General features: G+C 37.9%; 1 protein-coding gene and 1 long non-coding RNA gene across 2 annotated transcripts in view; both read left to right on the plus strand.

Moving 5' to 3' along the window:
• The window catches only part of LOC126371775 (uncharacterized), a 267333-nt gene that overhangs the window by 58440 nt on the left and 182632 nt on the right, over nt 1-26261 (plus strand). The gene's annotated exons all lie outside the window — the stretch shown is intronic.
• LOC126371757 (uncharacterized) overlaps nt 1-26261 on the plus strand; it is a 69920-nt gene that overhangs the window by 902 nt on the left and 42757 nt on the right. The window lies entirely within an intron of this gene.

The raw sequence follows: 26261 nt of genomic DNA on the forward strand, positions 1-26261 counted from the left end.
TATCGTGGGGGTAGGTGCTGTGTTATGTATAAAGAGTACTTAGATTTTAGGTAAGTATTGCGTATGGCACACAAATATCCTGCTTGGATCAAATATCCAGCTTAAGCTCCCCTAACCAAGTCTCCGCTGCATCCGTCACACAATGCAGGTAAGTATTTTAATCTTAGGTGATTTAATGTTTGGTTTTTTAACTATAGACATTTAAATATGTAACCATTAAACATCGCTTTAATTACTAGGTAATATAATTACTAGGTAGGGGCGTTTATTAAATCAAAACGAATATTTATCTACATTTGATATTGTAGGTTTGAATTTAGTAATAATAATAATAAAACACTTTATTGCACACAAATTCACAAAACATTTACAGATTTTTTTGATTTTTTTAGTTTGGGAATTTTATGAATAATTTCATCAATAATGAATTTTACACGACATAAACAGCCTATACGAGATTCTGGCCCGGACAACCAGATAATGAAGCATACTCCACCACGCTGCTCCACAGCTGGTTGTTGGATGTATTATATATTTATATTTAAAATTTAATAAAAATTAAAGTATAATTACTGTCTTCGAACAAGAAATAGTTTTTTTTAAATTTATTTTAATGGTTTGGTTGGTTGGTTGGTATTAGTTTGGGGGTGGGTTGGTTTATGGTGTATAATAGTTTTTATGGGTAATCATTATTTATTTTATGTAACTTTAAGGATCTTACGATATTTACACTATGATAAACAGGGTGTTAGTGACATCGTAACGAATACTGAAGGAGATTCAGACCATGATTTTGAGTTAATATCAAGTGACGGACTGAAAATTACACTTGATATCAATTCAGAATCATCTCTTAAAGTTTTCGTTACGATGTCACTAACGACCTGTATAACTGTAGAGGTCATTGAAAACATAAGGGCTGCCTCATTCCTGTATTAAGCAGATGTTCAGCTCCCAACACTGTTAGTTTAGGTAGCGTACATTATGTGTACAGTTCCTCCGTTTACATTGTCCCTTTTATAAACACTTCGCAATTCGCTAAAAGCTTTGAAGGTGCCTAAGTATACTGGAAGACGGTATAATTAGGATCGGTATTTATTGCTGTCTTGCCATTGTCATTTCAAATCTGAATGTTGAAGGAATTTCAAGGTTCTTGACGCTGGGGCGGTATTTTGGAAATTCAAATAAAAATCGGTAAAAAACTTTTAAGTTTTATTTTATGTGCACTGAAAACTAGAAAATAAATAAATAGTTACTTACCTATCAACCTACGTAGGTAGTCCCGGTCATTATTACTATCTCAGATGGTAGTGGTCGTTATAACATGAACCATTGTCAGCGGTCGAAAGGCGGTTCATGAAAGAACACTAACACCAGGGTTTGCTTGGTAGGTAAACTAAGCAGCTCACACCATAACAAGTAGGTATTTTGAACTTCTAGTTCAGAAATATTTTACATACTTTTAAGCATATTAGACTAAAATAAAAACGTGAGTAATACACTCGAGGAGATTCGCCCGATCCCGTCAATCTCGAATGGGATATCGTCATATTATGCTTCGGGATTGATCGCGAAAAATTAGACGAGATCTTACGAGATCAGGATTGCATTGCACCCACAGTACACCCACAGTGTTGGGAAAGATCTTAAGAACCACTGGGAACGTGGCCAAAGGAATAACTCATTGATGCAAGTCAAGTCGAGTATATAAAATTGTAAATGTGGTTACACGAAAAATACATGTTAGTGATTGTTAGTGACATCGTAACGAAAACTTTGAGGGATGATTCAGACCATAATTCTGTGTTGATATCTGTTGGCAACACCAACTAAAATACTTTTTTTGTGTATAATTTTTACTCTGTCACTTTCTCTCGCTCTGTGTAACAAGCACCCACGCATTACCAATAAATCTATAAATCTCAAGTTGAGCGTTTAATTGGAAGACCAGACCTCAACAATATCAAGTGGAATTTGAAAAAGAAATCATGAATTTTCCGACAGGAAATTCCACTTGATATCAACTCGAGAATCATGGTTTGAATCATCCCCTCATTATTCTGTATTTTCATCGTGTGAATACATAGATACTTAGTGAGATGTATCGAGTATACATTTTACACGTCAACTTACTTATAGCGCACATAAAACTATTGAAAAGTATGCCACTGGTGTCAGTTTACAATAGCCTAGTTGTCTTCCATCTTGAAGCCTTGACTGGCTGTATTTACGATGATTCACTTACACATTCCGGTCATATATTATTCATATGGATCGATATAGTGCCGGCATTGGTCGCCCATGACCACCTGACATGTTTATTTTCATAAACAATGAGGTATGTTACCACCCTTATCAGTGACTACAAAACATAATTATTATAGTACATTCAGCTGCTTGTTCACCCGGGCAAGTCGTAATTGACTAAAGTTGTATGGAACTTGGTCCAAATATCCAACACTAACGAGACCTATTTACCGTAATAGGTCACTACATATTGAGTAATAAATACCAAACCACTGTCAAAAATATGCTGTCAGTAAAAGTTAATCAACTACATACATACCTACAATACACATGCGTACATACTTACGTATGATATAAGGACATAATTATTTGTATCTATACAAAAAAAAAAAAATATCACGCAAGGAAATACTATTGAGATGAACAGACCCACACGCACTGCAACACATTGTCTATCTGTCAATTTGACATCGTTTGATACTACAATAAAATAACAGTTATAATTAATCACATGCTCGTAGCAATTTAACTTCGGTCTATTAATCAAAACATGCATTTGTCATTAGTCCGCCACAGGCTATCATTTAAACGTGTGTGTGTAGTTATACATGCACTTAGATTTGTATTAAATGGTTCTGAAACTGAAACGGCACTGATGGTGACAGACAGTGCCCTGATTTAATGTGCATAAATAAAATAAAATACTTTTTTAGGTTAAAAGTATACAAATATATAAAACTAGCAATCAGTCTCCTTGTATGTTTGAAAATACCTGTCTCAAGAGTAATAATAATTATTTATTTATTTATTAAAGACAACACAGATCCATTTATTTGTTAATACAATTCACTTAACTGAGGGGATTTGACACGCTTTATTAGGTCCAATATGAGAGGGCTGTCACACTTATTAGCAATTGCAGCCAGGAAAATTGTTGTAATATGATAATAGAGAATTTATCGCGCCTAGCATACATTTCATAGCAAAGTCTCACAAGAACTTTCATCATCATCATCTCCTTAGCATTGTCACGGGCTCTGGTTACCTAATCTGAAAATTTGACAGGTCCGGTTTTTTACAGAAGCGACTGCCTGTCTGACCTTCCGACCCGCGAAGGGAAAACCAGACCAATACAGAATAGCTCATATACTAAATTAGTGATGTAATGAAGACATTATGGAGTTTCATTGAAGAAATTCCATTATTTGGCTAAAACAAGCGTTCATCATTATTAATTCGCCGACCTCACCGACCTCTGGCTTTTGCTTTAGTCTTAAAGCGCCGTAAATCGCAAATATTAAAGAGGACTGCGCGCGGACTGTGTCTGTGTTTCCGGCCAAGTGTTGCCACCTGTGGCAAATCTACAATAACTCCCGTAAAAAAAAAAACTGTGACAGTGTCTCGCTTACGCGTTAGGAAGTACACGGTAAGAATGAGATTTTTGTATGGAGTGTCCGATGTGTGCTTTAGTCTTAAATAGCCGTAAGCGGCTAACGAGTAAGGGGGAGAGCGCGCAGACTGTCTGTCTCGCTTGCACTTATGCGTTAGGAGGCACACGATAAGAATGAGACTTTTGTACGAAGTGTATGAGGTGTCTGGTTTGGAGGTCGTAGAATTTTTATGTTTATAATGGTGGTAATTCCCGTAAACACCATCTAATTTTATTTTAAGTTATATCTGTCATTTTCTTATCCGCCGAAAAGGAAAGGGACGGGAAACTTGAATCAGCACCAATGGTATATCAAAATATTTGATATGCATAACCTTGACTCTTATGTGGTTAATGTTCAGAGTATTAAATTATACAAAATTTTAAAATACACGCAAGCGAACGTGTTCAGAATTAATTCACATAATTATAAGCAAGTCAACACGAATTTGTTTTAAAATTAAAAACACTGAAGTGGCTTGAACTTAAATTTGATTTTTAATGAACTTTCACGTTTCAGCATATGTATATTGTTTTTATGGACGAAGCAAGCCTGATACAGGCTGAAACTTTTAATTCATTACTAGGTTGGTAAACTTATTGAAAAAGTTATGACTGCCAGTATACAGGGTGTTAGTGACACCGTAACGAATACTCTGAGGAATGATTCAGACCGTGATTGAAGTGGAATTTTCTGTCGGAAAGTTTTACTGGTTTCTTTTTATATGTTCAATTCAATATGTCTCATAATGTGCTTTTAGCTGCATAGAACTATAATAAAAAATGAGTAATAAAAACCATTAATGTAAATCGAACTATGTATACTAGTGACTATTCGCGTTGTTCGATTTACATTGCGGCGTAGCAAAAAGTCGAAATCTTAAACATTTGCGACAAGAAAATTGTCTACCATCGTTTTTAGTACTACAGTCAAGTAGAAAACGGCCTCCATGGTCAAGTGGTTTGAGCGTTGGGCTCACGATCCGGAGGCCCCGGGTTCAAATCCCGGTGGGGACACATCATGAAAATCACTTTGTGATCCCTAGATTGTCCGAAAGAAAGATGATCCGTGCTTCGGAAGTCACGTTAAGCCGTTGATCCCGGTTACTCCTTACTGATGTAAGTTAGTTGTCGTTATATGAGCCATGTCAGGGGCATTTGGCGGTTCAATAGTAACCCTGACACCAGGGTTGATGGGGTTGGTAATTGACGTCACAACCCACACGATAGAAGAAGAAGACGTAGATGATTTTTTTTCGCTACGGTGTCACTAACACCCGGTATGTTATGCTTTTCGTGTTGAAAACATGACCGCGATATAGGTTAATATTATGATGGAGTATTTAATGTCGTTAAGATGGATAATATGCACCTTACATCACCAATGTAAGTTGAGTTTCTCATATTCATGTTACAGCGGTAAGTGTGTTCTGATAGGACGGTACTTTCGACTTTTGAAGTATAATTTATGCACGATGGTGAAAAAAATTATGGTGTAATATTATACATTGAAAGTCTCTCTTGTCACGTAGGTCAGCTGGAAGAAATCTCTTTGTTTAGAGATAAGCTTGCCTGTACTATCTGTTTTCTTTGTATGTTTCTTGTGTCTGTTTTATTGTGTACAAATAAATAAAAAAGAAGGTATACCTACGGTTCTAAATCAAGCATCCACATCCCACTTTAAAGAAGGTATTTATTATTAGAGCACGCCACAGCAACAATACCATACTTAACACAAAAAAAAAAATACAAAAGTTATACAAATATTAACAAAAAAATGATGTATTTATTATTCTCTTTTGTAACTGTATTATCATAGAATGGTGCTATTTCCTGTAAACACCATCTAATTTTATTTTAAGTTATATTTGACATTTTTTTATCCGCCGACAAGAAAAGGGACGGGTAATCGGCAAGCATAAAATTTATGGAATATACGTCAATTTTAAGCACAAATCTAATACAACCGTCTAAAATTTAACATTGGCCAATAACCCAACAGAATTAAGTTGACAGCATACGTCAAGCGGTTTGCATACCAGCGAGATACCTTTTTGATTCGCCCGGGTTATTCATTCATTTACACATTCTTCCTAAAATTAAGAGCTGTCACTCATCCGTCCCTTTACTTTTCGGCGGATAAGAAAATAATTAGGAGGTGTCTGCAGGAATCGGGGCTTACTACTTACAGAAGAGACAATATCCGCCCCGCGTGAGTTTGGAACGAGCTTGATTTACTTCACCCCCTCCCACTCAATGGCACTTTAGTCTATTTAAGCCGTAAGCCGTTAAGGAATCAGGGACTTAAGGCAGCGGATATTTTTGGAAGGAGTCTCCGGGCTGTGGTATTATACCAAAATTAGGTCAGAGACTAAACTAGAAGGCTATAGTTTCATGAAATATAGATATGTATGATAGCCAAACTTTTCTTTCTATCGATAATCACACTTATACTCCTTTGGGAAGAAAGTTATCCACTTCGGAGTTTTGGTGCTTAGGGAAGGCGCTAGGTAATAGAAAGTAATAATCATAATGATGACTGTCTTCGTCATATATTTTTTTATGACCGAATTTCCGTAAGGCAGTGGTTCTCGACCTTTTAAGGATCCATTTCAATTAACTGTTAAATTATTTTTAAAATTATTCGGAATCACTGAATTTGACTTTATTATCCTGTGTCCAGGATGTGTGCCCGGTTAGTGGCAATGCGCTCGCCCCTTCACGAGACTTAAAAACCCGTGCGATTAAAATAGGCATCTCGCTGGTATGCAATCCGTTTGACGTGCTCTGTACTTAATTCTGTCGTGTTATTGGCCGATGTAAAATTTTTTGCTTATCGATTACCCGTCCCTTTCTTTTTCAACGGATAAGAAAATCACAGGTATAACTTAAAATAAAATTAGATGGCGTCTGCAGGAATAAGCACCATTATATATACTATACTTACATCACCTCCTACTCCTTAGGGGATCGGGGCGTGAGCTATGTTTATGATCTTGTATAAGTTCACAAACTTCATTACTCTAAGTTGACAGAGAGAAATATCTATAGGACCTCACTGCATTTTCAGGTTCGTTAAAACATAATCAGAACTTTCAACAAAGAGGGAACGAAAGTTGTAATCTTGAGATTTGAGCACAACCGACTTTGATAAGTGCTATACAAGTCGAAAGCCAAGCCTTCAGGAACCCATTAAGTAAACGCAATATTGAAAATTATATTAAGATGTCGATGGTAGTAGGAAAAGGGTTATTTTCTCATTTACAAATGGATTGTGGTTTTACCTTAGGCATATTTGGAGAAAACTTCTTAGATACTTAATACTTTAAGGCGTCTGTTTTAAGGTCAATATTGTATCCATTCCATTCAACCTTACATCCATCTTAGGACTTTGCACCGACAGTGGCTGCAAGTCCTTTTCTGATTACTTGTAGCTCTGTTCACCCTATGAGGGATTACGGGCGTGAGTTTATGTTTGTATGTATTTTTCTTCAAGGACTTATTGTAATATATATGTATTAACATGTAACATGTATTGCAACTAAAACACATATAGACTTCTGAGAGAGATATTGTCTACTTTTGGTTATAATTTAGTTACTGTTTATTCTATGATGGGATTCTGTATTGGCCCCGATTCCTGTAGACACCTCCTAATTTTATTTTAAGTTATACCTATCATTTTTTATCCGCCGAAAAGGAAAGGGACGGATAAATGATAACTGTTAATTTTGAAATGAATGAATGACCTGGGCGAATAAAATAGGCATCTTGTTCATATGCAACCCTGACGTGTGTTGTCAACTTAATTCTGTCGGGTTATTGGCTAATATAAAATTTTGGAGGGTTTTTTTTTAATTTCTGCCTAAAATCGACGTGTTCCATAAATTTTATGCTTTCCGGATACTTAAAATAAAATTATATGGTGTGTACAGTCATGAGCAATATCATTTACCCACTTTAGAACCCTGACGCACTATCATATTTGACATTTAATGAGACTTACGGTTTAATTTGGTTAAAAAGTTAATGTGACAAGGTTTCAAAGTGTATTCATATTAATACTCGTGACCGTACAGGAAACAGAACCAATGTCCTTCGTTAATGTATGAAATATTCGCAAAGCGTCATTGCGTCGCATCGGACAGCGTATTATGGTTATGAGGTTCGACCATTTAGTATCCCGTCTTCAAATATAAATATTTCATCATCACCCCATTAACGTCCCCACTGCTGGGGCACGGGTCTTCCCTATGGATGGATAGGGAGATCGGGCCTTAAACCATCACGCGGGCCCAGTGCGGATTGATGGTTATTAACGACTGCTAATGCAGCCGGGACCAATGGCTTAACGTGCCTTCCGAAGCACGGAGGAGCTCGAGATGAAAACTTTTTTTTTTGTGGTCACCCATTCTATGACAGGCCTTTGCGAAAGTTGCTTAACTTCAACAATCGCAGACCGAGCGCGTTTACCGCTGCGCCACCGAGCTCCTCGATATAAATATTTAGTGAACATTTTCCTCAAGCAACTCTCATTATTCAAGTGTCCATTTAATTCATGAATAATGAGTGAGAGTCAAAGCCGGAATGGACTACTTTAGTTCCGGGTCCCAACCAACTGCTATGGATGCCTATTCTAGTTCTAGCGAGTGGATTATTCTGGTAAAATTGGCTACTTGGCAGTTTTCGAATAAGTATTTCAAAAAAAACAATTGCTTATTTTATACCTCTTAAAATATTTTATTTTCTCGAAAAAAGCTTTATATAATAAAAAAGACACATTTTGCTTCAATTAGTTTATATTTCGCGCGAACACGGTTGGTCACGTGACATTTTGCCTAGTAACACAGACATAGAAACTGTTAAAAAGTAGTACACTTGAAACCTGACAGATAGTTTTTGTATAGTTTTGTGTAGGTAATGTGACGTCACACGAATTCCAATCATGGCCGCCCGTGTTTCGGGTTTTGTAAAACACAGATAAAAAACACATTGTTATTTTGTAAAAATAAAAATATTTAAAAATGATTTTAATAAAAAAACAATTTATAGTTAAATGATAAACTTCCATAGCCGACATATTTCATACTTTATTGTTACTACTGTCAAGAAGTTAATTTGAACTAATACGAACTAATTAATAATAATAAATAAATAAATTGATATCACGTAGTTTTCAGGATTTGTGCGCGGTTAATGGCAATAGGCCGTATTACATTGGACTTAAACATAACTGGTGAGGAGATCGTGTATATACATACCCTTCTGCCTACCCTGTTATGTTAAAAACTATTTCCATGGACTGGAGTAAAAAAAAACGTAATTAATTTGCCTATTGCTTAATAATACAGAATCCATAAAGCAACCCATATTCCTGAGAAATACTTACATTTACAGTTATGTGGCCTAACGTGTACCTAAATTAGGATTTTTTTTGTCTTGATATATACGCGCGGCATTTGTGGATGATTCAAAGTGTAACTATGTTACCTACTGAATATAAGCCGTTAAGCCGTTGGTCCCGGTTACTACTCACTGATGTTAGTAGTAGTAGTTACATGCGCCAGGTGCCTTTGGCGGCTCAGTAATAACCCTGACACCAGGGTTGATGAGGTTGGTATTCCACCTCACAACCCACACTATAAGAAGAAGACCTACTAAATAAAGATATTTACGAATTCGAAGTCCTAAGATGGATAGAAGGTTGAAGGGAAGTACTGGATACACTATTGACCTTAAAACAGTCCAATGCCTACGGTAAAAACACTACTAGAGCGAATAAATGATTTATGATTTCTGATTACTGCCAATGTATGCGTAGTTTTATCCATTTAACATACATTCATAAACTCACGCCTTTTTCCCACCGGGGTAAGCAGCGACTATAGAATTCCATTTGCTTCGATCCTGACACACTTCTCTTGCTTTCTCCACATTCATCAATCGCTTCATACACGCACGCCGGGTTCAGAGTAGATCGTATTAAACCTTTTTTAAGGACATCTCCAATTTGGTCATCGTAAGTCCTTCTCGGTCTTCCTCTGCCAGCCCTACCATCAACTTTCGCTTTATATACCGCTTTTGCAATTCCATTATCCATTTTACTCCACTCGTTAACAATGTTCTTGCCCGCAGTGATACTAATCGTTATAAGCGTAGTGTATTAATTACATCGCTCAGCATAATCGATTCTCTCCGTTTCCGGCGGCCTTTGATGGACTTCGGAATTCACTTAATGAATAAGTCTGGAATCAACTTGTATTTGAAATGATTCGCTCCGAACAAAAGACTTTTGGAACCTTCCCCTTTGATGTGTAAAGAGCGAATAAGTAAGATGCCACACGGTCGTTGCCGCTCCGTTGCGTCGTCGTAACAGTATTTTTTTTAGAAAAAGAAATGTTTTATTGCGACCATGTGTTCGTACAAATTGTGGTATTATAAAAATACACAAGTAAGTATTATAGTATCAACATGGACCCGGTAAGGGCACTGCAACTGGTAGAGAGGACAACATACTTAATTATTAGTCAGCGATACAATTTGTATTTATTATACTATATTTTAACAATATTATTGCACTTATATTTTAAGTATTGTTTTATATGTTTATTATGATTTAATTTATAAAATATTATTAAAATTTATTCATTTTAGTTTATCATTTATATATTAACGTGGGTAGTGCCACTAATTGATATGTATATAGATACATAGACAAATTTTATATTTACATACTCTATTCACACATGCACACACGCACTCTCACACACCCTTTTAACGAAAAAATGTGTATGCACACATCCTACAAACACACGAAAATACATGCATTGTAATTCACACTTTATTAACACAGTTAATTAATTTTAATTTGTTTGGTAGTTGTTTAGATTTAAGCATTTTCTTTTCTTAGTATTTTTGGGGCACAGCTGAAAATCAGCGTTGTGGCACTCCATCAATGTCGGAGTGTCACAACATATTGCTGAGCTGACGTCCCTTTTTAGAAATAAGGTGTAATTATTATGTTCACTCCTACTGTACACAGTAGGAATCATATATATATATGTGTGTGTATATGTGTGTGTGTACCTATTAAACCTACCTAGTATTTCTAAAATAAATGATTCTATTCTATTTAGATTTTGGACGTCGTTATTTTCTTCAACAAAACCTCCTTTCTTTCAATAAATTTCTATCCGGGTAAATATTGAGTTCACATATTTTACCTGGATTGAAACTAGCTTGTCTATTCCGAGGTTTTGTTAACAGAAATGACATCCGACAAAAATTTTTCAAAGAGGCGCTTACGTGATTTTCCATATAAGGCCATGACTTGTGTGTCTAACATCCACTTCAGAATTTTTGCCCACTTTTAGTCAGTCTGAGGAGCTCGGTGGCGCAGCGGTAAACGCGCTCGGTCTGCGATTGTTGAAGTTAAGCAACTTTCGCAACGGCTGGTCATAGGATGGGTGACCACAAAAAAAAAAGTTTTCATCTCCGTGCATCGGAAGGCATGTTAAGCTGTTGGTCCCGGCTGTATTAGCAGTCGTTAATAACCACCAATCCGCACTGGGCCCGCGTGGTGGTTTAAGGCCCGATCTCGCTATCCATCCATAGGGAAGGCTCGTGCCCCAACAGTGGGGACGTTAATGGGCTGGTGATGGTGATAGTGATAATTTAGTCAGTCTACGAGTAAACCACTGATATTTTACTTGGTCGGGCAAATGGGGAATACTTGAGAGCTCCGAACTTAAACAAAATTAAATAGGGTGCCGAAGTTGGGCGTGAACCGCTCAGGGCGTCGTCTGAGAGGGAAATCGCGCTGAATGAGGGAAATTGTCGACCACGACGGCGGGTACGGTACGGTACGGCATCGGACTCCTGAAGTGTTTGTTGTCGCGACCTAATTGGCCGCCTCTATGTCTATAGTAATCAGGTCGTCGGGATCGTACATTGCGTCCTTCGGCGCCGATACTATTCAGTACCGTCCCTAATATATTCCGATACCGGGATGTATTCGAATGCCCTAACTCCCAGGGGATTTGGGTGGTGCAGAGCAGAATCGAAAAAAACGTTTTTAAGCTAATTTGAGCCGTTGGGCCATGGTATAAATTATCTTTACTTGTTACCAACATACATATCATTTCATGTGACTTAATTATTTCTAGGTACTACTACTATCGTGTGGGTTGTGAGGTGAATCTTGTGAGGTGAAACCTCATCAACCCTGGTGTGTCAGAGTTACTATTGAGCCGCCACAGGCCCCTGATATGGCTCATGTAACGACTACTTACTTACATGAGTAAGTAGTAACCGGGACCATCGGCTTAACGTGCCTTCCGAAGCACGGATCGTCTTACTTTTTGGACAATCAGGTGATCAGCCTGTAATGTCCTAACCAAACTAGGGTTCACAAAGTGATTTTTGTGATGTGTCCCCACCGGGATTCGAAGCCGGGACCTCCGGATCGTGAGCCTAACGCTCAACCACTGGACCACGGAGGTCGTTTTTATTACTGTATTATTTCTGATAAGTAATAAACACATTTTTCATTTTTCTTATACGCAGGCACGTAGTTCTTTCAACCCACCTTCACCAACTCGGGTACTACTTGATACTTCACTTCGACCCATAATTAGCCGCTAGCATTTATCAACTACTAACTTACGACCCCAGACAAATTACACCCTTATTTCCAAGAAAGCTCTTTGTAGAAAAATATCGTATTTTCTCTATTACATAAACAACTTTGCCTCGTATTATTTGCCCCGCGCGGCATTTGTGGCCATTCGTAGAGTAATAAGGAACGTGTAATGAGGGACAAGAATGCTCTAATAAAAGGACATACGCACTTCTTTATCATTAGAGAGGCCGTGATAAAAGAGAGCCTCGCTGAGAGCGCACCATTATTATCTTCTATCGTGTGGATTGTGAGGTGGATTACAAACCTCGTCAACCCTGGTGTCAGGGTTACTATTAAGAGGGTTATTGTATTATTATTACATTACAATACAAATACACTTTATTGTACCAAAATAAAAAGAAATAATTACAAAAAAGACTCTTAACTAAGTACATGGCAAATGGCGGCCTTATCGCTTAAAGCGATTTCTCCCAGACAACCATAAAGTGAGGAAAAATGTAAAAACAAAAAAGAAAGATTGCGGGTACAAACTATAAGTACAACTTAACAATAAATACATGCAAAGAAATATATAACATACATACAAATATAATATACCTAACCTATATACATAACCTGACATATATACCTACTTATATAAATAGTACACACAAAATACCTAATAGTAAGCAAATCAAGAGCCACAGAATATGAATAGCACTACAACACACTTCATTACAAAAACAGAACCATTACCAATTTAAAAAAATACTTACTAAGGTACTTTGTTTTTTTTTTAGGTAAATATACCTACATTATGTCCGTTATCGATTCCCAATGGGGGCACTCTCGAAAATCACTTTGTGAGACTGTCCTATGTTTGGCTAGGACATTGCAACCATCACCTGGTTGTCCGTAAAAGTAAAATGATTTCGTGCTTCGAAAGGCACGTTAAGCCGTTGGTCCCAGGCTACTAGCCATCTACAATGTCCCAATCGGGAATCGAACCCGGACCTCCAGACCCCAAAGCTCTAACCACTAGGAATTTAAGTAGTTTCTCTTCACAGTCTCGGTCACATCCACTCGTTGCATTAGTGTTGCCGCTCGATAGTTTACCAAAAAAGATAATATCGATAATTAATCGATATACTCTATCGATAGTATCGATTGCTATTTTTTAGCGATACTATTGATAAGTAACGATACTATCGATAGTATCGATACTATCAATAGTTAAAAAATAAAATTTATTGATACTATCGATCGATAGGCCTATCGGTTGGGTAGATGATTTTGGCTGTTTACTATGGATAGTAAAACTATCGATTTTTCGGCAACACTACGTTGCATTGACATCGCTTACTTAATGAGTCAATACCATCATTCGTTTGATATCTAAACTTCAATATCAGCAAGCACTTCAGGTAAAATTGAGCCATTTCGATATATTGGTGTATTAGTGCTCCAAATAGAGATTTTATCTTTAGAAACGAATCGTTTAGCCTAACGAAATGGATTAGTTGTAGCGCACCCCGGGCACTTCATACAAAACACCTAGTTTTACACAGACACTACACATTGGTGCTAATTCCTGTAAATACCATCTAATTTTACTTTAAGTTATATCTGTCATTTTCTTATCCGCCGAAAAGGAAAGGGACGGGTAATCGACAAGCATAAAATTAATGGAACACACGTCAATTTTAAGCACAAATCTAAACCAACCGTCTAAAAATTTTACATCTGTCAATAACCCGACACATTCATTTACTCATTCTTCCTAAAATTAAGAGCTGTGAATCATCCGTCCCTTTCCTTTTCGACGGATATGAAAATGACGGATATAACTTAAAATAAAATTAGGCGGTGTCTCCAGGAATCGGGGCCATTATAATAATAAAAAAGTTTATTTAGGTAACATTGACGTTATTGTACACGCGCATCTGTGTGTGTGACGTCTGACGCCCATACGATTGAAGACTAAAGTAAGACAGAGGAAGGTGAGGCGGCTTAGCCGTTGGTGGGGAGCGGAGAGTTGCCGTTCTAAACGTAGTATTCTTCCTTATTCTATGAATGTAGGTAAATGGCGATCTACAGATATAAGTACATAATTCACTGAGCCAATCCATCAGCATTATCCGTCTTTTATTTATTTATTTATTTATAAAATACAACCACATCACATATAAGTATTTAAACATTTTACATTTATAAGGTTACGGTATTGTGACTAATATATATGACAATTACGGCGTACATAACTTATACAATTAAGGGTACTTAAGTATTTAAAAATAAAGTAAAATTAAAATTACACATCAAACTTAAAAATTAGAAATTAGAAAGATATAAGTGTATGTAAAAAAAAGTAAAATATAAGTAAGTAATTAATATCTGTTGAGCTTTAAATAAAAAATCAACCACCAATCCGCACTGGGCCCGCGTGGTGGTTTAAGGCCCGATCTCCCTATCCATCCATAGAGAAGGCCCGTGCCCCAGCAGTGGGGACGTTAATGGGCTGATTGGTGATGGTGAGCTTTAAATAATCTAAAATTTTTCTCATGTATAATATTCAGCGGATCATGGAACACATCAAGATCTAAGATTTTGTTACAAAAAGAGTTGTATTCTTTAACAGTTCTGGTTAACGGGGCTTGAAGACCAAGATTCGTTTTACAGCGGGGAGTATAAAATATATTTGTTATTTTATGTCTGGTATACTTATATGGCACGCTGAGTGAGATGCTCTCTTCACTTAATATACATCTTATTAGACACTAACATGTTAACATGTTACGCATGTTAGTGTTACTATAATAACACACCAATCAAAAACATAAACGTGAAATGAGAGCCAAGTTCAATATTATGATAAATGGCTTGGTTGTTGACTTCAACGACAAAAGAAGTGAGATCTAAATGGGTGCCAAATTCAATGGTCAGTGCTGAAATTTATTTATGAGTAACAGTATAACATATCATATCTTCTTATAACATAAGATAATGTATTGTAGCCTAAGGTCTGTCTTGGCTAGTTTTTATAAAGCTACCAACGAATTATTATGTTCGATCGCTAGTTTCTACCAATCATCCAAATTTTCGGAATTATAAAATAAGAACCGACAAATACTTGTAGGTTTAGAACCTGCGAAAGCTATTATAATTCATATAAAATCCTGAGCCGAGGTTCGAGCCCACCTGGGCACCCTCAGGCCTGTTGTTTAAACGTTGTACCGGGTGAGAGCCTTCAGCGCTCCCCATTTGTCCGGCTAAGTAGTTAATGCCATCTGCGGCAAATCTACAATAAGTCAAGTCAAAAAAGAAGCTTTAGGGCCGCCGTACACGGACTGTTCGAGCAGTTAGCGGCTGAGTGAAATACACGGACCGCTCGAGCGGTCGGCGTCGACTGCTTGAGCTGTCGGTTGTTGACTGCTCGAGCTACGTTACCCAACTGCTCGAGCATTTGATTTTCTACAACAGTCGAGTCATGGATTCTGACGAAATAAGACGAGACAAACAGACGCCGCGAGGCCGCAAAGGGCGGGGAGAGGGAAGTCGGAGAGCTGTCGACTGCTCTAGCGCAGTCAACGGCTCGAGCAGTCGGTGTATGCCTCGCAACCGCTCGCGAGCGGTCGACGGCACGATGGAATTTCATCATGCAGTTGACGGCTTGAAGCGGTCGCGACTGCTCGAGCAGTCGTGTGTACGGCAGCGAATGAATGACTATAGTTCACCGCGCGGTCGCGGCTTGAAGCAGTCGGTCTCAACTGCTTGAAGCAGTCCGTGTACGGCGGCCCTTAGAGCCCGAGCCGGAATTCGAACTAGTGACACTACAATCTAAGTCACTTGTTCTCCGAACAGAACTATCACGGATTAAATCATTGAATATTTTCATTTATTCGCTCTCAGTCCAGAACAGAAGCAAAGTAACAAAAACCTTGGCACAAATCGCAGCTGTCAATAATAGACGACCGTAAGATTTGACGCAGTTGGAAATGCCATCGGGCAGAGTATAACGTAACACTGTAATGGCAGGGTCTGCTTGTTTTTTTTTTCTTGGGTTTTGGCAAGGGTCCGCTTGTTATTCGATATGAGGAACTATCCAGGCTACGTTCCTCAAAACAATATAGATGGCGCTGCACACATTTTCCTTCATTTAACCTTCTAATTTCATGCATCTTTTATTTTTGTTTTTGGGTATAAATGATGACCCTTCTCATTACACCCAGGCACAATTACATCTTTCACCCATCATTATTCTGACCAAAAAAAGAGAAGCAATATAGGTAGCAACATAATGTGATCGAATCCGTGGGGCCTCCGGATCGTGAGTCCAACGCTCAACCACTGGACCACGGAGGCCGTCCTTATAGTTTTCCCGCTCGAAAAAGAAGAAATCAAAATAAAAACAAATGAAATAATATGCCAGTTCCAAATCAAAAATAATAAAGTCGTGACACAGATTCACGACTTTATTCCGTCTGTTATTAAGTTATATAATCTTATAATAATTAAATAAACATTACGAACCCTAACAATAGTATTATATTTATGAACTCTTATGATGTCATACCAACGGAGATTGGCTCGTGTACTTCGAGAGGCTACACGATATGCATCCGACATCGACGTAAAATTCGATCTTAAACTGATTTCACTCGCGCACATGAGTACCTAGTAGTAATATCAGTTTACGATCACGGAAATTTGGTACGCAGTTCTGAAGTTATTCACGTCTATTGCTTATTATAGTATGATTGACTGCAGCGATTGACTTTCCGAATTCATTTTGATTTCTATTGAAATTCTCGAATATTATCAACCAACATCACAGCTACTTGTCTAAAAGTAAGATGGTCCATGCTTTGGGCGGCACGTTAAGCCGCTGGTCCCGGTTACTACTTAATTACTTATGTAAGTACGTAGTCGTTACATGAATCATGTCAGGAGCCTATGGCGGCTCAATGATAACCCTGACACCAGGGTTGATGGGGTTGGTAATCCACCTCACAACCCACACGGTAAAAGAAGACAGCTTACTCTTCGTTCATTCAGTGCTTATCGCTATCGGCCCACTAGAGTCGATTAAATCGTTCAGATAATATACATGGTGTAAGTGATATCGTAACGAATACTGAGGGAGGTGATTCGGCTCATGATTCTGAGTTAGTATCAAGTGGAATTTTTCATAGCAAAAGTATAGAATTGAAAATAATTTAGAAACACAAAAACTTCATGAATTTTGCGTCGAAAAATTCAACTTGATATTAACTCAGAATCATGGCCTGAACCATTTCCCTTAGTATTTATTACGATGTCACTAAACCCTGTATATACGCCCTGAGCCGAGATTCGCGCCCAACTGGGCACCCTCAGGCCTGTTGTCTTTAATTTTGTACCGGATGAGAACCCTCAGCGAAAAAATAAACTCCAATTATTCAAAAATTTAAATACAGGCATATATAAACGAAGCATAATATTATTTTGCTTGCCAAAATAAGACCATATAAATCGTGCAAAGTAAATTACGGAAACCTGTTTGTGCCTGTTTTCGCTGGTAAATTGCAAACGCACCCAAATTGTTTTTCTTTCCACGTTCTGTTAAAGGGCTTTAAAGGAAATATTTGCTTCTGCCTCCAAATTCAATATTTACACTGAGCACTGAAAGTACGGTGAAGTTACTTTGTTCGACTTTGGGCTTTTTGAATAAGTTTCGCTTACTTATTCACGAATACTTAACGTAACGGTCCAACCAAGAAGTTAATGCCATAAACGGAAAAGCTGCTTAAAAGCGCGAAAACTAAAAAACATAACGACAACACTAAATGAAAAAATGAAAAGTCACCTTGTGTCAATTCAATCAATGAGTTATTGTATTGTATAATTATTCAAAAATGTAATGTAATGGCAGAAGCATATAAACTAATTGTTGTTCGATATTTGGATCACATTATGTATAGAATGATGTTGCTACCTATATTGCTTCTCTTTACTTTGTGGAAGTAGTAATTGTACCATGGTGTAATAAAAAGGGTCATCATTTATACCAACATAACAAACAGCATATTATATAATGTTATCCATGAAATTAGAAGTTTTAAAAAACAAAGAAAAAAACAAGGCCATCTATCGTGTTTTTGGGCAACGCCGGTTGGAAAGTCCCTCATTCAATACATTTTTATTACTCTCACAGTCGATAAGTACATAGACAAAAAAAATTACCAAAATAAAAAGAAAAACAAACCAAAATCATAACATAACATAAAACATAAACAGCCTATATACGTCCCACTGCTGGGCACAGGCCTCCCCTCAATCAACCGGAGGGGGTATGGAGCATACTCCACCACGCTGCTCCAATGCGGGTTGCGGGTGCTTCGGAGGGCACGTTAAGCCGTTGGTCCCGGCTATTAGCCGTAAAAACACCTCCAAAATCATAAAAACAATAATAATAAAACTAAGTATTCTAAATGCAACGCACTGACGGCCCGATCATCTGCGGTGGAGTCCGGAATAAAAGGACCTCGCTCAGCATAAGTCGCGGCGTGAGCTACGACGCTGGTATTCTGCGGGCCCTGCCGAGTGAGGCCACGGCCATCGCGGTATATAATTATGTACATAGATACATACTACTTAAACTTACTTAAGTACATATAATTATTTAGTATTACAAAATTATAACAATTACAATAAATACACATTAATACGATTTACCATAAACATAAAAATATCATAAAATAATACGAACAAATAGTTTGCAACTTGGCTACCCGACTTGAACTAGAGAGGTGTCGCAACGTATTTTCTAACATATAAATACCACACCATGTGTTCCGTCGTATTGTGACCCTCAGTACGTTGAAATTATTACGTCGCGACGTCGCAACGGTCCGCAACGCTCTTGTGGGATTAATGATAACATTAGTAACATAACATAACTATTAGGTGTAAGCAGAGGTGCGTAGTATATACACCTACTTCTCGCCAGCTATATTTATGTCGCCTTAATGATCTGCATTCAGTAATGTTATTTAACATTAAGAAATCTCACGACTATATCCCAATGGGGTAGTCAGAAGTACATCCATCGCACGATGAACTCACACCTCATCGAGCTTTCTGTTATTTAAACCAAAGTGATCGGTAGTGAGCCGTATCATCGTCTATAATGTAATTTCTTATCACATATTACTCAAACATTTTGTTTTTAGATTTCGTGGTAGCCTATTTGGTAGAACGTTTGCCTCTCACTTTGAGGTCGCAGGTTCTAATCCAGCACAGGCCTAAACCAATGATTGTCGAATTTGTTTTCGAATTCATGTTTGGATCATAAAAGATTATCACTCTCAGCGGTGAAGGAAAACATCGTGAGGAAACCCACATTTCCGAGAAATGCATTTTCGGAGGGATGTGACCTAACCTGTATCGGGCTGGTTTTCCCTTCGCGGGTTGGAAGGTCAGACAGGCAGTCGCTTCTGTAAAAAAACCGGACCTGACAAATCTTTAGGTTAGGTAAGCGTACCCTTTACAAAACGGGATTATGCTAGGGAGATGATGATGATGATTGCTCGAACAATTTCGAACTTTAATCCTTCAGGTACGAATTGTATTGCATCATACTCAAGGTGTCATTAACTGGAGTATAGACCGGCCATTATCTAGCGACCGTAACGATTTTATTGGTTATGGAACAGCTTGGCGGTTAGGTCACTATCCATTAGCTACGGCTTAGCTCGCGTAAATGTTTGTTCTTCATTGTAGTTTTCATGAACCCACAATGGAACACTTCGGTGGAGTACGTGACATACTTCCTCAGGTTGATAGAGACCTTTGTACAGTACAGAGGCCACAATTGTCGTTTTTTACGACCTGCCCAGAAAGGTAATCAACGAAACGCATTCTATTTTTAAAGCAAATCTAAATTCAATTCAATTGTTTCTATGCTGTTCTGGGAGCAAATAAAAAACATAGAACACGTTCAGCTGCTTGTCTTCCCGGGCATGTCGTAAAATCCGACAGAGGGATTATGTCCTCTAACATGATAGACTAATGTTATGGGCGATTAGCTGATCCCATATCACCATAAAGTAGCCTTTAATTACTTGTGGCTCTGCCCATCCCATTAGGGGTTACGGGCGAGAGAGATACCTAGTTTGGTTAGATTGATTGTCCGAAAGTAAGATGATCCGTGCTTCGGAAGGCACGTTAAGCTTTGGTTCAGCTTACTACTTACTGATATAAGTGAGTAGTCGTTACATGAATCATGTCAGGAGCCTTTGGTGACTCAATAGTAACCCTTCTTCTTCTTTGCGAGTCGATGGCGATCGAAGCTAAATTTTTGCTGACCAATAATTGGCCACGCTTACGGCATTGTCAGTGGCTTCGTACAGGTCTTCAATAGTGCAGGTGTTAGGGCACTTAGGACAGCACAAAAGTAGTAACCCTGACGCCAGGGTTGATGAGGTTGGTAATCCACCTCACAACCCACACGAGAGAAGAAGAACATATCGAGAGCACTGGAAGTGCTCATCATCTTCAACTTGATCAACAAAAAATGTTTTTCACCTCTTACCTATCGTTAGTACCTATCTGGACAAAACGTTAGAAAGTCGGACGGGGTGCTAGGAAGAGGGTGTGGTGTGGCATAGGACAGATATAAAGTACTAAAGTTGCACTAAAAGGTTGTCTGACTCATGATGTTTTTTTTTACCTTTGATTTGTCGAGTCGTAGTAGCACAGTTGGAAAAACGCTCGACTCTCATTGTAAGGACGCAGTTTCATCCAAACCGATTTAGAGATTTTCGAATATGTTTTCGAATTATGTTTGATTCATAAATGATTAACACAGCGGTGAAGGAAAACATCGTGAGGAAACCCACATTCACGATAAATGCGTTTCGGAGGTAAGTATGTGACCCAACCTGTATTAGATTGGTTTTCCATTTGCGGGTTGGAAGGTCAAACAGACAATTGTTTCTGTAAAAAATTGGACCAGTTGGTTTATGCTACGACAAACATATTTTTATAGTCAGTCTAACAGAAAATCTCGGTGAGGCGTGGGTACCTACTTAGTTTATCTTGCCATGGATGTACCTCTGACTACCCCTATCGACGCATAGCCGTGAGATTATGTTGTTATGTTATGTGTATTTTATTTTTTTATTTATTATTGAAACAACGAAAGTTTAACAAAACAATTAAAATAACACCGCTACACTCCTCACGGGTTTCTCTCGGCGCTATAATCCGCTTACAATTACTTAGTGCAATAACATATAAAAGTAAATTGATTATATTATTATTAGAAGAAACCGAAACGGTATAATAATAAATATTAACAGCGGAGGCATACACAAACTACGAGTATAATGGTTGCAAAAACTTTACCTACGTATTGTTTACAACAGCGACCGCGCGGTGACCGATCGAAATTTTAATTTACGCCTACGTAGACCACCATGTCAACATTTTAAATCTATCTATTATATAAAGTTTTGAAATAAATTCTAAGTACATTTTCAAAAAACTATCTTGAACTTATAGTTTTTACGTATTCTATCGTACCGTATAATTATACAAAAAAAATATATGAAATTACACTTTACATCAACCACGACACTAATAGTACCATTATTTAAGTAGAATTTATTTTAAAATCCCACTATCATTAACTGTAATCGACTTTAGATAGATTGATAAAAATAAAAATCTTTAGTATACTTAAATACTATTTTGGCTTTCTTTGTCCATTTTAATTACTTAAATAATAATACAATTTGTCGCATAACTAATCAGAAACATACGTAACTTCGTCACGTCCAACTAGGCGCTTAAGTGTTCTGAATCTGACCCGGTCCAAACATTACTTAAATAACAATAAATAAATAGTTCTTTGAAAACACGTATCTACAAGTTAAAGGTGACACTTTATCCTCTTAAATGCGCTATGAAATCTACTTGTAAGTACTTTCATTTAACATCGTTTCTGCTGCGCGGTGAAGTCAAACATATGGGGATGTATAAAAGCGTTCATGCAGAAGCGTCGTCCCGCGCGTTTGACTGATAATACTTATGTAGACGTGTCGCGCGGTGCTCCAGCACAACCCGGACACTTCATACAAAAACCTCGTGCTTACCGTGTGTGCCGCCTTAACCCTTGTGCGTGCGAGCGAGCGAGATAGTCTACGCGCTTCCTTTCCCTTACTCCTAACGGCTTACGGCTTAAATAGACTAAAATGCCCCCAAGCCCCCATCTCACTTTGAAGTTAGATGAGCTCGTATTGGTGCGGAGCGGAGTCTCTTTAGGACACCATGGTTGCGCCACAAACGGGAAATTATTGGAGACTCGGTTGCGGGCTACAAAATTGTTGCGGAACCACGCGAGTCTCCTTTTATACAACTGAATACATTTTGTTGATAGCGTCACCCTGGTATCCTAGTGAGGTACGGCCCTTAGGCCGGGTTTTCAACTGACGCGGAGATGGGTGGAGAAGAGCGGAGATGGGCGGAGAAGACCGGAGATGTGCGGATTTGACCAATCACAGCGTTCGAGAGAGCGAAAAACGAAGACGCTCTGTCACTCTCTCCCTCACGGTGATTGGTCGATTCCTGCACATCTCTGCTCATCTCCGCACAGCTCCGCGTCAATGGAAACGCAGCTTAGGCTTTAGTTACCGTTTCCAATAAAACTTTTCTTAATAAAGGGTTTACTCTTCGCACTAAACACGAAAACTTCACGTGATTGTAAGCACGTACATTAACGGTATTACCCTTAAACTCCCGCGGGTCTGCTTCCCGCACGATATAGTTCGTTGTGGTTCAATTGTTTTCAGCTCTCAACTTTCAAAGTTACAATACCTAAAGTTTAATAAGTTTCCTTTTTGGAACGTTTAAATCTTTTATAAGGCAGTAGCGACACCTAATGGGAGAAATAGGCAGTTTTTATCCTCATTCATTAATAACGTGTGATGTAACAGCCTATGTCTAGTGGTTAGAGCGTTAGGCTCACGATCTGGAGGTCCGGATTCGATTCCCGGTGGGGGCATTGTCGAATTCACTTTGTGAGATTATCCTTTGTTTGGTAAGGACGTTAAAGCCTTTTTTTGACGTGATTTATTGTAGATTTGCCGCAGATGGCATTAACTACTTGGCCGGACAAATGGGAAGCGCTGAAGGCTCTCACTCGGTGGTTACAGTCTTGAGTCACCTGATTGTCTTAAAAATATGATGATTTCGTGATTCGGAGGGCACGTTAGGCCGTTGGTTGGTTGGTGTGTGCTCCATGCTCCCTCCGGTTGATTGAGGGAAGGCCTGTGTCCAGCATTAGGACGTATATAGGCTGTTTATGTTATGTTTATATAATGAATAAGGTGTTAACCTCTTGAATGAAGCGATCCACCTTAGGACTGTGAAACGGCCGAGCTTTCACGGTATTCTACGCGGCTTTTTTAATCCGTTTAATGTCCTTAGTATATGTTTTTGTATTTGTACCTATATTCACGTACTTATTTTTTATTAATAAAATGACTAAAAACCAATCTTTTTTTATTCTTTAAAATGCAGATACCCTGTTAAAAGACAAAGTTCCCCTTTTGACGATAGCGCAAAAGAAAGTTTTTAAAAGAAATATTATTTCCACAAGAGATTTGAAGAATTCCTTTTGAGATACTAGTTGAATCCTTGGTTGATAGAGGATTTCAAAGTGTAACTTTAAAGAACCTACTTAGTTTATTTTGAGGATGTCATGATAAAATATATTTTGGCGGTAAAGTGGCTATGGAATTTGAGAAGCAGTACAGCTGTCGTAGTTATCTGTTTGCAGGAGTAATAGTATAAGAGAGTGAATGGGTTTGAACCAGCGACAGCGGTTCTCATAAAAAATGCGCATTAGGGCCTTTTCAACCTCTTTCTTCTACTCCGTGGTGAAGATAGTTAAACGGACTTTTGCCTTAAAGGAGGTGAGACGTAGAGATTGACGCGAGCGAGATTTATTTTCTTGCACCAACATTACAACACAACAAAGTTACATCCATCGCAAGATGAACTAAGTACCCACACCTCACCGAGCTATCTGTTAGAGCAACGTGATAAGTGATGGGACAAGCCAACAGTGTTAGTGAAATTAATAACTCATTAGTGCAAGGTTCGAACCAGCTCTCCCCGTTTGAGAAGCAAGCCAGTGTTCGTTACGGAACAAGGGAATAAAAGAGGAGAACTGGATTAAACAGTTATAATTTTCTGGACTTTTAAATATACAATTTTGTGAGACAAGTGAATCAGGCGCCAGCGATGTATATTAAGGCCATTTGCCAAGTGACCGTTTTTTTTACTTCAAAAATCTAACGAACAATTTGAAACGCATATGAATTTAGAGAGGACCTTACGCTTAACAATATAAAGCACACAATAACATAGATACCTAAGGTCCCCACCTAACACTATTCAAACATAATCAGCTGATTGGTTACTATGGAACTGACGCTACATGACGATGTCTCTAGGCATGGCCAATCAGTGCAAGAGGCGTTCAAAATATATAATTAAAGAATTACACAAACTATTATGCTGCGCCTAACAAATAAAAATAACTTAAAACTAACGCTGTCGTCGCAGCTTCAGGCGTAGAAGAGAGTGAATGGGTTTGAACCAGCGACAGAGGTTCTCATAAAAAATGCGCATTAGGGCCTTTACGTTGTATTTCACTTACCTTAACAAGTATAATTACTTATACATTTAAAATGTAAAACCAATTAATATTATAAAATAATTTCCCTAACTGAAAAGATTATTCTCAGTTATTAAAATTTATTCGGTTATAACAAACTGAAAGTTGTGTCAACACTTGAGCGAATTTAGAAAACCCTCGGCGTAGATAATAGCGACCGTGGGATTTCCATGGCTGGCGTTGGAGATACAAAACCAATTTCGTTACAAACTAAGTAGCGACCCGCGCGGCTTCGCACGCAAATTTCCGAGATTACCCTTTTTTGAAAAACTATTTCATACATACATTGTCCTCACAATTTCGAACACGACAAAAGAGAAATCACAGTCAAATGGGTCGATCTATTCTCAAGAAATTTATTTGTAGTACTTATATATACATCATTGGCCACAGCATCTATCGTAAATAATTCTTGCAGCACGTGTGAGTCTACGGGTTCCCGCAGCGCCGCCGATGGCTATAGAGCCCTATAGCAGCGCGGCATTTCTTGCCACATCGTACATATAGAAGGATCATTATTAAATGTCTATGTGAATCTAATATGATGCGCTTGTGTAATAAAGTATATCATATCTTAACCCACTTTCAAAAAGGCGCTGTGGTTTTCACCATAAGGCGACGGTATTGTAATAATAATAATAGACATTTATTTCAGACACAAGATCCATCGAGTTACAAACAAATAAATAATACAATACAATAATAAATAACATAATAATAATAATAAGTAATATTCTATAGTCATGTTCTGCCAGGTCAAATGCGTATTTATTAATAAAAACGCCAACAGAAATATTAAATCTAACTCAGACATTCTGTGCATTGTTCAGAACAAATCAGAATTATTAAAATAGCCTTTTGCAGGTTTTATTTGATATTTAATATGGACGCGTTTCTTATTATTATCTACAATAGAGAGAAAACGAAAGAAATAATGGAAAAGTTAATAAAAAACTTCGCAAAGTTTTTATGAGCAGCTCGCGTTGTAGTTTTCAATATATGTGAGAAGACTTATTGGCAAATGGTGCGAAAATTCACAAATTTATCTTTTTACATAATAATTTAGCGCATGTTAGATAGGTCTCCGGTTGCAGAATTCAGAATTTGAATATTTATCTTATATAAACCAGCTAAATGTACTTCAAAACATACGGGTCTATTACTTATGTCATGTATATTCATGTACTTAACTTACTTACAATAAACGGTAGTCAAAGAAATATCGTAACATTGCTTAATAA

The sequence above is a fragment of the Pectinophora gossypiella genome, chromosome 13, assembly GCF_024362695.1.
Source record: "Pectinophora gossypiella chromosome 13, ilPecGoss1.1, whole genome shotgun sequence".
In the NCBI taxonomy this organism is placed as follows: domain Eukaryota; kingdom Metazoa; phylum Arthropoda; class Insecta; order Lepidoptera; family Gelechiidae; genus Pectinophora; species Pectinophora gossypiella.